The sequence below is a fragment of the Gorilla gorilla genome, chromosome 9 (genome assembly GCF_029281585.2).
Source record: "Gorilla gorilla gorilla isolate KB3781 chromosome 9, NHGRI_mGorGor1-v2.1_pri, whole genome shotgun sequence".
Lineage (NCBI taxonomy): Eukaryota > Metazoa > Chordata > Mammalia > Primates > Hominidae > Gorilla > Gorilla gorilla.
The window spans coordinates 21,304,912-21,318,189 of NC_073233.2; the positions used below are offsets into that span (position 1 = coordinate 21,304,912).

Consider the following 13,278-nt stretch of genomic DNA (forward strand, 5'->3'; position numbering starts at 1 on the left):
GGGAAAAAAGTCTGTACATGTTCAGTAGAGCTGCAATATTTTTCCCAAATATTTTCAATCTGCTGTTGGTTGAATTGACGGATATGGAACCCAGGGATACGAAGGACTGACTGTAGTTGAAAGGCTTTAAAAGCAGAACTGAAGTTTGCCTGAGGAAGAAGAAATTTCACCTGTGTACTGTAGTTTCAGTTCTTGCCGGAGAGTTTCCAGATTTCTCCTCCTGATGGCCTGTTCTGTGGATTTTGGATTTGCCAAGGCAGCCCTCACAATCCTGTAAGCCAATTCCTTGCTGTAAATCTCTTTATATCCATATATATGGATATGTCCATTTATAGCTATATATACATACATATACACATATACATATATATATGCATGACAGAACCCGTAGGATAAATAAAATATTCTAAAATTATCTAAATAAAATTATATATTATATATGCTTTAATTTTATTTATTCTACTGGTTCTCTGTCTCTGATGGAACCCTATCTGATACAATTACTATACCAGATTATATAATTACCTATTTTCTTTCACATCAGACAGTAAATACGATTAAAGCAGAAATGCTGTCTTGTTGATCTTTGTATTTCTAGTGCTTAGAATATACTATATGCTCTAGCTGACCTTCTGGAAAAAAAGGGAATATAGTATATGCTCAAAAAAATGTTGAATAACAAATCAATTTCCTACTGAGATTGAAGAATATAAGTGGCCTAATATGAAAAATCCTCAATATAGCTGTGGGAGACCCTGCTTAGTGCACTATAGGATTGGAGAAGGAATGGGCTAAGAAACTGCTAGATGCTTCTAGTAAGTTCTTTGGAATACCAGATAGTAACAATTCACTCCTTAGAGAAATCATCCATTCGGTAAGTCACTAGAATATCCATTAAGTTTTCACAGTTGTCACAAACATTGAAAAAAGTAAGCTGATTCTAGGAGTTAGTAATTTCTGTACTAAAAAAGAAGGTCCAACAGAATAGTACTTGCATAGTTTAGTGGCAATAAACTTTGATATTTAAAGGAAATGTAAATGTTAATATATCAAGTGGCCCATAATTGCATACTCTAGGAGTCTGATTCCATTTTTAAATTTCAGTGAAAACATGAAAACAGAATTTCAACTGATTCAGCACAAAAGATTATAATAACCTAATATGATAATTGGAAAACAATGAATCAGAATCTTGGCTTCTATTGAAGAACAGACATTACCTTGTAGGTATCCCCCCCCACAAAAAAGCCAGAAAAAAATCTGATGACAATAGAGAATGACATAAAAAAATTTTTAATGCTAAAGATTGAACTGTAAAAAACCCTCTTGAATTGTGCCCTAAACCTATGTGTTCCAAAAAAAGTTTGAAGGCTTATTCCATCTGCATCATCTGGGTACTTGTAAAGACATATACATATCCCCAGGCTCCATCCTATGCCAACCAAATTACCAGGGGTCAGGTCTGAGTATTAAATATTTACCAGGTGATTCTGATGCACAATGACTTTTGGGAAGTAGCACTAAACTGTCAGTGCTTATGTCATATCCTTTCTTTCCTTCATCTCGTTGGTCAAGGTCAGCTTTCTGCAGGAAGCTCTCTTGTGTTTTTTTTTTTTTTACCTGCTGGAAAATTTCTGCGGTTCCTTTTGTTTACTAACTCCCTTATCTTAATATGGTATTTAATCAGAGTATGTTAGTTTATGAAACCATGAAATTGGGTTTGGAAAATAGTGGAGAAAAGTAACACAATATTTAATTTCTTCCCATATTGGATCTTTAGATCCTGCTTTGCTACATTAGTTCAGGCATTCTCTCACATAGAACAACAGGCATATTAATATTCAAATGCAAATCTGAATGTAACCCACATCACTGGCAAGAAAGATCCTAGCATGTAGTTTCCTGGGAAGATATCATAGCTCACTTGGATTAAACAACAGCTAAGGATTTTCCAACTGATAAGCTTGATATAATAAAGTTCCTGACCTAATGCTTTAGAAAGAAGTTTAACAGTACCACTTTAGGCTTAGAACAAAGGTCTAATCCTCAGGATCCAAAGTTCAAATCCCAGTTGTACTATTAAATGGGATTTTAGGAAATTTGATCCACTTTTTCACATCTAGATTTTCTGATTAGTAAAATGAAGATACAGTATGTCATACTGAAACAATAACAATAGCTAATAGTCACTAGACGCTATGCTAAATGGAAGGCAAGTGGGAAAACAAAATGAATTGTTTCTCATCCATTGAAGAAATATTGGCAAGGTGTGGTGCCTCATGCCTGTAATCCCAGTGCTTTGGGAGGCTGAAGGAGGAAATTGTTTGAGGCCAGGATTTCGAGACCAGCCTGGTCAACATAGCAAGACCCCTGTCTTAACAAAAAATATATACAAAATTAACCTGATTTGGTGTGGGCACTTGTAGTTCCAGCTACTCAGGAGGTTGAGGTGGGAGGAAGTATTGGATCACCTGAGGCCACTGCACTCCAGCCTGGGTGACAGAGCAAGATGCAAGACCCTGTCTCTTAAAAAAAAAAGAAGAAAGAAGGAAGGAAGGAAAGAAAGAAGACATGAAAGGAAAAGAAAAGAAAAGAAAAAAGAAAGAAGTTGGGGACCATGCAGCTACCACAACTTTTAGTCATCGTACGGATTAGCCTGATGATTATATCCACAGGAAAAAATGTGTAGCTCTGGTAAAATATTTTTTTCAGAATCAGATAAAAGGAAAACAATAAAATGTGGATATCCTTGTTTTAAAAAATCAACAGTATCATTATATTGAGATCTACCTATCTGGATCAAAGAAGGTATTTTTTGGCTGTGGCAGATTGCATTTTTCCAGTAGTGGCTGCAATAATATTTCCCATCCTGCAAGTTTTTTGAGAACCTTGACAAATTCTCATCAAGAGACTGAGTTTATATTCTCTCCTCTTGAACTTGCATAGACCTTTGTGATTAGTTCAATTAATGCACTATGAGACTTCTGAGGCTAGGTCACTAAAGACAGTGTAGCTTCTGCCTAGCTCTGTCTTTCAGAATTCTTGCCTTTGGAATCCAAGTATCATTCCATGAGGAAGCCCAAGCCACATGGAGAGACTCATTCAGAAAGAAACCAAGTTTCCTAGCCCTCCACTCCAGCTGACCTTCCAACTGATCACCAGGACCAACCAGTTGAATGAGCCTTCTTGAAGTGGATTTTCTGGCCCTTAGCCAAGGCAGATACAAGCATTTCCCACCAAGCCCTGCCCAAGTTGCAGATTTCTGAGCTAGAGGAATGATTGTTTTGTTTTATGCCACATAGTTGAAGAGTGGTATGTTATGTAGCAAAAGATTACCAGAACATTGCCTAATTTTCTAGAGCATGTATACATTAATACCACATGTCAGCATTTCTTTAATTACCCCATGGAGTGTTAGGATGGAGTAACTGGGCATCCAATTCAACTGCAGAATGTTATTCAGAGCAGTGCTAGAACTCCTGCTTGAAATTTATATAGCGGGTATGTTAGTATTTTTGTGTGGCTATAACAAACTACCACAGACTGGGTAACTTTAAAACAATAGGAATTTATTTCTCACAGTTCTGGAGGTCGGAAAGTCCAAGATCGAGGCAACTGCATGTTTGGTGTTTGGTGAGGGCTGCTCTCTACTTCCAAGATGACACCTTGTTGCTGCATCCTCCACAAGGGACAAACTGTATCTTCACATGATGGAAGGGAGGGAAGGGATGATCTGGTGGTCTCAAGCCAGTTCTTTTATAAGGCATTAATCTATTTATAAGGGCAGAGCCCTCATGGCCTAAACACTTCCTAAAGATCCCATCTCTTAATGCTTACACTGGGGATTTAGTTTCAACATAAATTTTGGAGGGGACATAAATATTCAAACCATTGCAGTGGGTACATTTTCTTAAGTTGGAAAAAAATTTGTAGATGAATGTTAATTACAGTCCTATTTTTAATACCAAGAAAGAAAGACAAAGAAAGAAATGAAAATGGAAACTAAGTGATCACTAATAGGTGAAAAAGATATGGTATATCTATATAAGGAATGCTATACAGGCGCTAAAAAGAAGACAAAGATGTAAATGTACTGACCTACATTTTATGGGAAAAACACAACATGACATGTATAGGAAGATCCCATTTGTGGTAAAATATATAAAAGATATTCCATTTATGTAGTTGTATAAGGAGAAAGATTTCTGGAAGGAGATGAGTAATGATACTTTTGGGGTATGGGAATGTGGAATTGAATTGGGAAATAGGAACTTATATTTCCTTTTCTATATTATCTGTATTTTTCAATTTATTTGAGTATAGGTTTTATAATAAAAAGTGCTTTTCAAATGCATCAAAATTGTACAGATTTCCTATAAACTATCAGAATTAACTTTAAAAAGGAAAAAGATACCCTGAGGGGCATCTGGAAATATTAGATATGCATTTGGCCTCTCTGGATGATCATATTTGTGTATGACAGCTGTCCCACACAGAGCTATGCACTCCAATGCGTTTGATGTCAGGCAGCCATGGATTTAATCTGGAATAGTAAAACTCTTTAAGAAAAAGTTAGCAATTTGATCAAGGCTGTTCCACCATAAGAATCTGAAGTACTCCAGGTGAGGTGGCTCATGCCTGTAATCCCAGCAGTTTGGAGGCTAAGGTGAAAGGATTGCTTGAGCCTAGGAGTTTGAAACCAGCCTGGGCAACATGGTGAGACTTCGTCTCTACAAAAAAATTAAAAAAAATTAGCCAGGCGTGGTGGTACACGCCTGTAGTCCCAGCTACTTGGGAGGCTGAAGTGGGAGTATTGCTTGAGCCCAGCAGGTTGAGGCTGCCGTGAGCTATGATTGCACCACTGCACTCCAGCATGGGCGACAGAGTGAGACCCTGTCTCAAAAACAAATAGACAAAAGGATCTGAAGAATCATAAATAAAAGGATAAAATAGCTTTAACCTTTAACTTTCCCACAGTAATGCTAAGTGTTCCACAGACAACATGGTTACTTACCTTATTTTTCAACTTGCTCTAAAATAAAATACATTGTCATAGTAACTGGGACAACCCTATATGTTACAGAGAGGAACAGTGTTGGGTATGACCCCATGGTCATTTACTTTACCCAACATTTTAGGACTCTCATATCAGTTCACTGGTGAATTGCTGGAGCTAAGGGTAAAAGTACTCTGATTTTCTAAACACACGTCAGCTAAGCGTTAGGTTAGGTGGCTAGGGTGGAGATAGGTGGTGAGAAAAAGCAGTAATAAAGAATGAAATTTGCCTTATTGTAACTCAGATGGAAATACCATTGATAATTAATTATTTGTAATATTATCAAAACAAGCATCTCAGTATAGCTTTGATGTTTTCATGTTATTATATTATGTTTCATGATAGGAAAGTTTTGATTTGAGATTAAACAATCACTATGAAGAAACTTTCATGAAAAATAAAAGCCAAAGCAGGGAGCATGCTAACAATTATCCCCAAACCAGTAATCAATGAAATAGACAGAAAGCCACAGTGTTCAATTAGCCTTATGCAATCTCAAGATATTAAACTTTCAGTGCGTCCAATCTTCCTGCTCCCCCCATCTGAGCTCCAAGAGCATGCATTCGTATGGTTGACAAGCCTGTGTTAAGCCCCCTGTGCCACGTATTTTGCCTGACATTAAGGACAGAGAGGTAAAGGATGCTCTCCTTGCCCTCTGAGAGCTTGAACTCATATCATTGTGTGGTTCATATCACGTTATGTTATGGCTTGTAGTAAATATGTCTTATAGAAAGGCTTGGGTCTTACTCATATTTGTTCACTGTCTCTACCACAGTTATCAACTGTAACCACAGCAAAAGGTTTAAATACTGATATGGTTTAGATCTGTATCCCTGCCCAAAACTAATGTTGAATTGTAATACCCAGTGTTGGTGGTAGGACCTGGTGGGAGGTGATTGGATCATTGGATCATGGGGGCAGTTACTCATGAATGGTTTAACACCATCCGCCTTGGTACTGTTGTCACAACAGTGAATGAGTTCTCATGAGATCTAGTTGTTTAAAAGCATGTAGCACTTCCTTCCCCTCTCTCTTGCTCCTGCTCTCACCATGTGAGATGCCTCACCCTTTGCATTCTGCCATGATTAGAAGCTTCCTGAGGCCTCCCCCGAAGCAGAAGCTGCTATGCTTCCTGTAATGCCTGCAGAACCGTGAGCTAATTAAACCCCTTTTCTTTATATATTACCAAGTTTTAGGTATTTCTTTATAGCAAGGCAAAAATGGACTAATACAAACGGTAATTTTCTTTCCAAAATATGGTCAGGGAATAAAAAGAAAAATGAGAATAGATGAAAAAGAATCAGAATTGTTGGACAAAAGAAGGCACTGATGTTTCCTGATTGCCTGCCACATGCCAAACTTTGTGCTAGGGGTTTTGTATGTGTTCCTTTGTTGAATCCTTCCTCCAATCCTGTGAGGCAGAAAGGAAGCTAAGATTTATAGAAGCTTTACAGAGGTCTAACATCTTCATTTGTTCTCTTCCATTCTCCCCATTGCAGCTGGGTTGTCTGGTCTGATCACTGATTTAACAGCCATCCATGGTTCACCATTACCCTGGGAATAAAGTTCAAAACGCTCCACTGACTTTTAAGGAGCAATGGGACCTGGTACTTTCCTACATCTCCAGCCTCATTTCTTGCCTTGCTTTCTCTTGCTCTCTTCTCTGTAGACATAGAACATTTACTTCAGTTTCTTGAGCACATTATGCCCTCTTTCATATCCTGGCCTTCCCACAGGCTGTTTTCTCTGCTTGGAATGCTTTTCCTTCCTGTCTTCTCAATAATGTTGAATGAATGAATAAATGAAAGGATACTGGAGAGAGTAAGGGTAGGAACCTGTTCAGGGGAAAGACTAGGCATAGATAAAGGGATTAGAGAGTTAATCATAAACCTATGATAATAGACGCATTCTTTAAGGTTTAAGCTGGTCAAAGATGACCAGATCTTGGTTTCTTCTCTTTATTAGCTTCTTCTCCTCCTTCGAACCTCACCATTGGTGCCACTTTCTCTAGGAAGCTTCTCTCACCCCCACAATGGTTAAATCCTCTTGCTGTATGCCCCACAGCTCTATGTACTTTTTGTCTATAACGCTTATCACAACAGACTAAAGCTGCTTGAGGACAGGGCCTTGTCTTTCTTGTTTGCTTCTCTATCCCCAGCACAGAGCAGGTGTTCTAAATATATTTGTTTATTTGAATTATGAACAGTTAGGAACACATAGTTGGTTTGTGTTTCTCATTGGTTTTGTTGTTGTATTTTTTGGACCATTAGTTTCTTTCATGCAGTGTTATCAGTGGTTAGCAATTTTAGAAATTCCCATTCTTCCAGAGTGAGTGCAACTGGTTGGGGAGTGGGGCTATTCTCAAATACAAAATGATACTCTCTAATTTATAACATAATTAAAAAGCAACTATTCTGAGTTTTCTAAATGTCCCTCTGGGCACAGACTCTGGGGACACATGTTTATTTTCCATTCTTTTACCTCAGCTCCCTCCACTTTTCCCTTTGCCTGACTAATTCCTATATACTAGGTCTCGGCAGAACCGTAACTTCAGACAGCATGCATCTAGACTATGTAGGTGGCAGTGGCATCTTAATGCGAGGCACAAGAGTACTTGACATATGATAGCTAGATAAATGATGTTGAATGAATGAGTGAGTGAGTGAGTGAATGAAGGGATGTTGTGGGGGAGATTCAGGGTAGGATCTTGTCAGGGGAAAGGTCAAGAGGAAAAAGTTAGGGAATTAATCACAAAGCTTTAATAATAACTGTGTTCTTTGACATTAAGCTATAATAATAGCTGTGTTCTTTGATGACTACTATCAAAAGATGCAGCACATCTAGCACCCAGAACTTAAATCATAATTTTATATTTATATATTGTATATTATTCTCCAATAAAAGGAAGCAGGAATCCCTGGATAAATGGATGACTGTAAGGCTGGGGTAGGGAAAATACAAAGTAAATTTGGAGCATCTTACAGTGCCAGAAAGTAAGGAAGTGCTCAAGTGCCTCTAAATATGGGCTGCATTTACTGACTCTCATGTGACAAACAGTACATGGAAAAGGAAAAAATAGTAACTTTGGTAACAGGAAAAGCTGGCAGACACTACCTTAACCAAGGGATCAAGATTAACGTCACCAGTGATAAATATTAATAAACATCATGAACTTCTCTATATGAGGCAATGAGAAAGACACCTTGCTTCTGGGACATTTTTCCCCAAGATCTATAACCTCAAGCTAATCATGAGAAAACATCACTCAAATTTGGAACAGTCTAAAAAATACCTGACCAGTGTATTCCAAAGTGTCAAGGTCATGAAAAACAAGGAAAGACTGAGAAACTGTTAAAGACTCAGGGGAGACTAAGGAGACGTGACAACTAAATTGCAACATGGTATACTGGAAAGAAAAAGGATATTAGTGGAAAAACTGACGAAATCTGAATAAATTCTGTAGTTTGTTAATATTACTGTGTACCAGTGTTAATTTCTTAGTTTTGATAAAGGATCATGGTGAAGGGTATATGAGAACTCTGTATTATCTTTGCAACTCTCCTGTAAATAGAAATTTATTTTAAAATTTAAAAAAAAGTTTTTTTTTCCTTTTTTTTTTTTTTTTTTTTGCCATGCAAGGCTTGGCTGCAGGATTTGTTTGTGAAGAATACTAATGCATGGAGTAGTGAAGCTTGTCTGATTTGGGATTCATGAAATCTTGGCCCTCTAGCAGTGCATATATGCTACCTTTTTCTGCATAGCTTTTTTGATTTTTATGGAAGGATTTCACATCCTTAAATTCCTTTGACCTTCTCCATCAAGAGGAAGGATAGGAAATGAAGTACATTAGTTGCTGTGGGACTAGAGTAAGCTTCTTCCAGGACCTTAGGGTAAAATGAATAATCTCACATATAATGTTCAAGATTAGGCATCTGTGGAAATGAAAGTGTGGTCTCTGAAAGAGACTGATCTAAAAGAAGACTGTGACATAATTAACACACTAAGGGAAGAGTCTGACAACGGTGGCAACCAAGTCCAGAAAAAGAATAGCCAGACACTATATATTTGTTAGCTTATTTCTAGCAGAGCCCAGGGGAAAGCAGACCCTAGCAGTCTCTCATAGACTTAACCAACAGGATCTTCCCTTTGGTAGACATCAATGCCTCAGACTATTGCAACTCCTTTGTTCTGATTCTACTCTCCCTAAACAAATTATTAAGCGCAGAAAAAGGAAGGTGAGCATGTATTTGCTTATCATTGTGCTAGGTAATTTAAATGCTTTATGTTTTTAAATTATCTCAAGACACTATGAAGTTGGCATTCTTGTCCCTTAATTTACATGTGCAAATCAGAGAGAGATTAAGAAAACACACTTGATCACACAGTAAGTGGCAGAGCTGGGATTCAAACCCAGATGATTCAATGCCTTGGCTCACGCTGTTCCTACACCCAGATGGTAAGTTCAGTCCTCCCTTGGTATACATGGAGGATTGGTTCCAGGAATCCCCGGGTATACTGAAATCCACGCATACTCAGTTTCCGAAGCCCGGAACCCGAGTATACAAAAAGTCTGCCCTCTGTATACACAGGTTTCACATCCCGAGAACACTTCATTTTCAATCTGTGTCTGGTTTGGTTGAAAAAAGCCCACATATAAGTGGACCTGCGCAGTTCACACCCATGTTGTTCAAGGGTCAACTGTACAGAAGAAATGCCCTTCAGCCCCACTGTGCTCTTTAGCCATCCTGCCGGATAGGGACTCCTGGCAAAACTGATCTTTGGGATTGCATTGTGGAAAGTGCCTGGTTTAGAAGCAGGAAATCCTACTTTCCTTATGAAGACAAGCTCTGGAGTGAATCGACAACAGGGTGGCTCCCTGACATTTGTTTCCCCCTTCTGTTGGGAGGTATCTTGATTTTTGTTTGGGCATTAATCCTGCCTAGCCCAAGTACTTTGGTTGAGGCTGATTCCATCCCTGGCACTTGGGACAGGAAATGTGATTCAGACTAGTGTGACCCTATTTTATAGCCCCAGATTTTGGTTATAGGATGGGTGTGTAAGTGAAATTGGGTCAAGGAACACAAGGATTTGTTTGCTGGGAGCTCTGGGCTTTTCTAAGAGGTTTTCAGAAACATTCTTTCCTGTCTTCTGGAATGTGAATGATGTCGTGCTGGACCCCTATTTAGTCCAACAGTGATGGCACCATGTCCAAGAGGCTGAAGAAGACACCGGAACTAGCAAACTTGACATAGGGTTTATTGGGGACTTAGATACAGGGCCATCCAAGAGAGGGGAGCTGGACAGAAAAACTGCTCCCATTAGTAAGAAGTGTGCAGGTTATATAGCATTTTCACGTAGCAGCTTCTACCTAGCAACCCCCAGCTAGCAACCCCCATTTAACCCAAAACAAAGGGCCTCGATTCCCTGAATTCCAAGGAATGGGTCAGGGGGCTTTGGATGTCCTTTAGAGATAAGGAGTGAACTGGATTTCTCAGAACCCTGAACACACATTCTTATTAGACCATAAGGTCATTCTCAGGGTATGCTTGAGCTATTGCTGTCAGGTGCATCTGCCCTACAAATGGGAAAGTGTGCAGCACAGGGGTGTGGATAAGGAAGCTGCCTACTGCTAATTTTACTTTGCCACAGTGATATGTGGACCAAAGAAATCAAAATAAATGAAATGTTTGGTGTTCCCACCCTACCTTATGAGCTCATAGATCCATTTCATTATTAACTCAGTTTGAATTGGATTTTTTCCTATTTACAACTGAAATAATCTTACAGACAACTTCCAAACTAATTTTTCTGAAAGTTAGCCAGTGAGTAAGGTAATCACATAATTATTCAGATTAAGAGTATTTTGAGAAAGCAGTGGGAACCATTAATAACTGTCCTGGGCAAACTGAGATGTGTGGACACTCAACTCGTGAGGCATGAGCTGGTTGCAATTCTGCCTGTGGATAAGCTTCGAAACTCTGAGCAATTAATTTTAGATCTCTGGATATCAATTTTTCTATGTGTAAGATGAAATATGAAATTCTGTGAGTTTAGGTTATTTCTCTCCAGTCTATACTATTCTGCACTCCCTTCTGCAGTAAGAGTCTGAAGGCCAAAATGTTCTGTTGAGTAGATATAACAACAACAACAACAGCAGCAACAACAACAATAATAATGAAAGTCAACCATTGCAGCAGTAATGCATCACAAACCACCACAGAAATCTCAGTAGCTTTCAACAACGTTATTTTTCTTGCTGATAAATCTGCATATATGTTGTGGTTTGTCTGATCTCAGCTGGGCTGACTTGGCCAGGCTGAGTTCAGAATGCTCCATGTGTTTCCATTCCTGTATCCTGGCTGAAGAAACAATGACCATTTGGGGCATACTCTTCTCATGGCAGAGGGAGGAAGCTCCAAGAGGTCCGAAAAGAACCAAGCACATTTAAAACCTTTCTGACATGACATATGTTATATCCACTCACATTCCCTTGACCAAAGCAAGTTGTATGGCCACGCTCAATGTTAACCATGAGCATGACCATATGCTACTCCAAGAAAGACATTGAAAAGTCACATAGTGAAGGGCTTAGATATATAAATCTATTACAGGGTAGAAATAAATAATTGATAATAATAATCCAATGTAATAACCTCTGGTACATACACTGGGCACTCACTAGGTGCCAGACTGTTAAGATACATAGTATCATTTAATCTCCAAAGCAAGTATATGGGACAGATACTATTAGTATTTGTTGTATGAATGAGTGATTGCCTATTGTATACCTACTGGGCTATGTTCTGTGGCTACTGTATAAAACAGTTCTGATATTCAGTTGGCTGGATATTAGTCAGGGTACCTGGAGGGCTCTGTTAGGCATGAAGAAGAAGCTGAAATTATTTCCTAAACTCACATTAGCAATGATGCACATCTGAACCCAGGGCAACTGATGAACAGGAGAGTCTAGACTTACATAGAAAGAGAACTTCTAGTGTAGATGCCTCTTCTCCCTTCCCCTCCCAGTCATCACCTGTGGGCATCACTCTTTAGGGTTACTTCCTATATGGTACAATTGGATACATTCTCTTCCCCTTTTCCCAACATACAAGCTCAATGGAAGATTCACAGGTTAACATACTGAATGTTTGCTAGTTAGAATTTTGCTCCTCTGCCATTTTCATACCTACATTACAGAAGCACCAGTGAACAATAATTACAAACCAGAGAACACATAATAAACAATCAGAAGATGGTGCATTTGATGTCTGGAGGTTCTTATGATGGGATTACTAACACAAGGAAAAGCCTAATTAGGGGAAAATCTGGGACAAGGGTGATTTCCAGTCACTGTTCAAACAGTTCTTCCTCACACTCATTCCCAAGACCATTTTGATGTTGTAAGCCTGGAGCCTCAAATCTTGAATCTTTTGCCAATTCATTATTCTTTAAAGGGATGAGTGACAAAGCCTGTTTTTCTGTTTAATAAATAATGTACTCTAACAATTAATACAAGATGTCAGGGCGCATAACTTTATTTCATCCAACATTTACTGAATATCTACTATATGCCAGGCAATGACTAGGTACAAGTGACAATCCTGCCATCAGGGTGACATACAGACCAGTGTGGAGAGAGACACATATGTATGGATTTAACCTTAATGAAGAGTGCTCCATTTGAGATGTGAACAAGTGATATGAGACAGAAGAGCGAATAATTATTTCCTTTTTTGAGGACAGGAGCAGAAAGAGTGGATGCCATTTTATCTGAGCCTTGAAATCTAAGACAGAAGAGGTAGAAGAACATTGTAGGAAGAGGTTCAACATGTAAAATGGCACAATGGAATTAAAACATGACTTTTCTCTTCCAGAGTCCTGGGGCTGTCTAAGGAACTACGGTGAGATAGAGAGTGTTATGGGTTGAATTTTGTCCCCCTCAAAAAGGTATGTTGAAGTCTTAAACTCAGAATGTGACTATTTGGAACTAGGGTCTTTATAGAGGTAATTAAGTTAAACTGAGGTCATAAGGGTGAGCCCTAGTCTAGTATGATCAGTGTTGTATAAAAAGGGGAAATTTGGTCACAGATAGACATGCATAGAGGGAAAATGACGGGAAGAAACACAGGAATGATGCCATGTGGAGACTAAGGATTGGAGTGATGCATCTGTAAACCAAGGGATGCCAAAGATGCTGGCAAACAAGCAGAATCTAGAAAGAG

General features: G+C 38.7%; 1 long non-coding RNA gene across 1 annotated transcript in view; it reads left to right on the forward strand.

Annotated features, from left to right (window-relative positions):
* Positions 1 to 13,278, forward strand: part of LOC134759329 (uncharacterized) — a 74,065-nt gene that overhangs the window by 8,317 nt on the left and 52,470 nt on the right. Inside the window, exon 3 of the long non-coding RNA XR_010135437.1 lies at positions 12,931 to 13,003. This is a non-coding gene — a long non-coding RNA (uncharacterized lncRNA). The remainder of the gene's footprint in view (positions 1 to 12,930; positions 13,004 to 13,278) is intronic.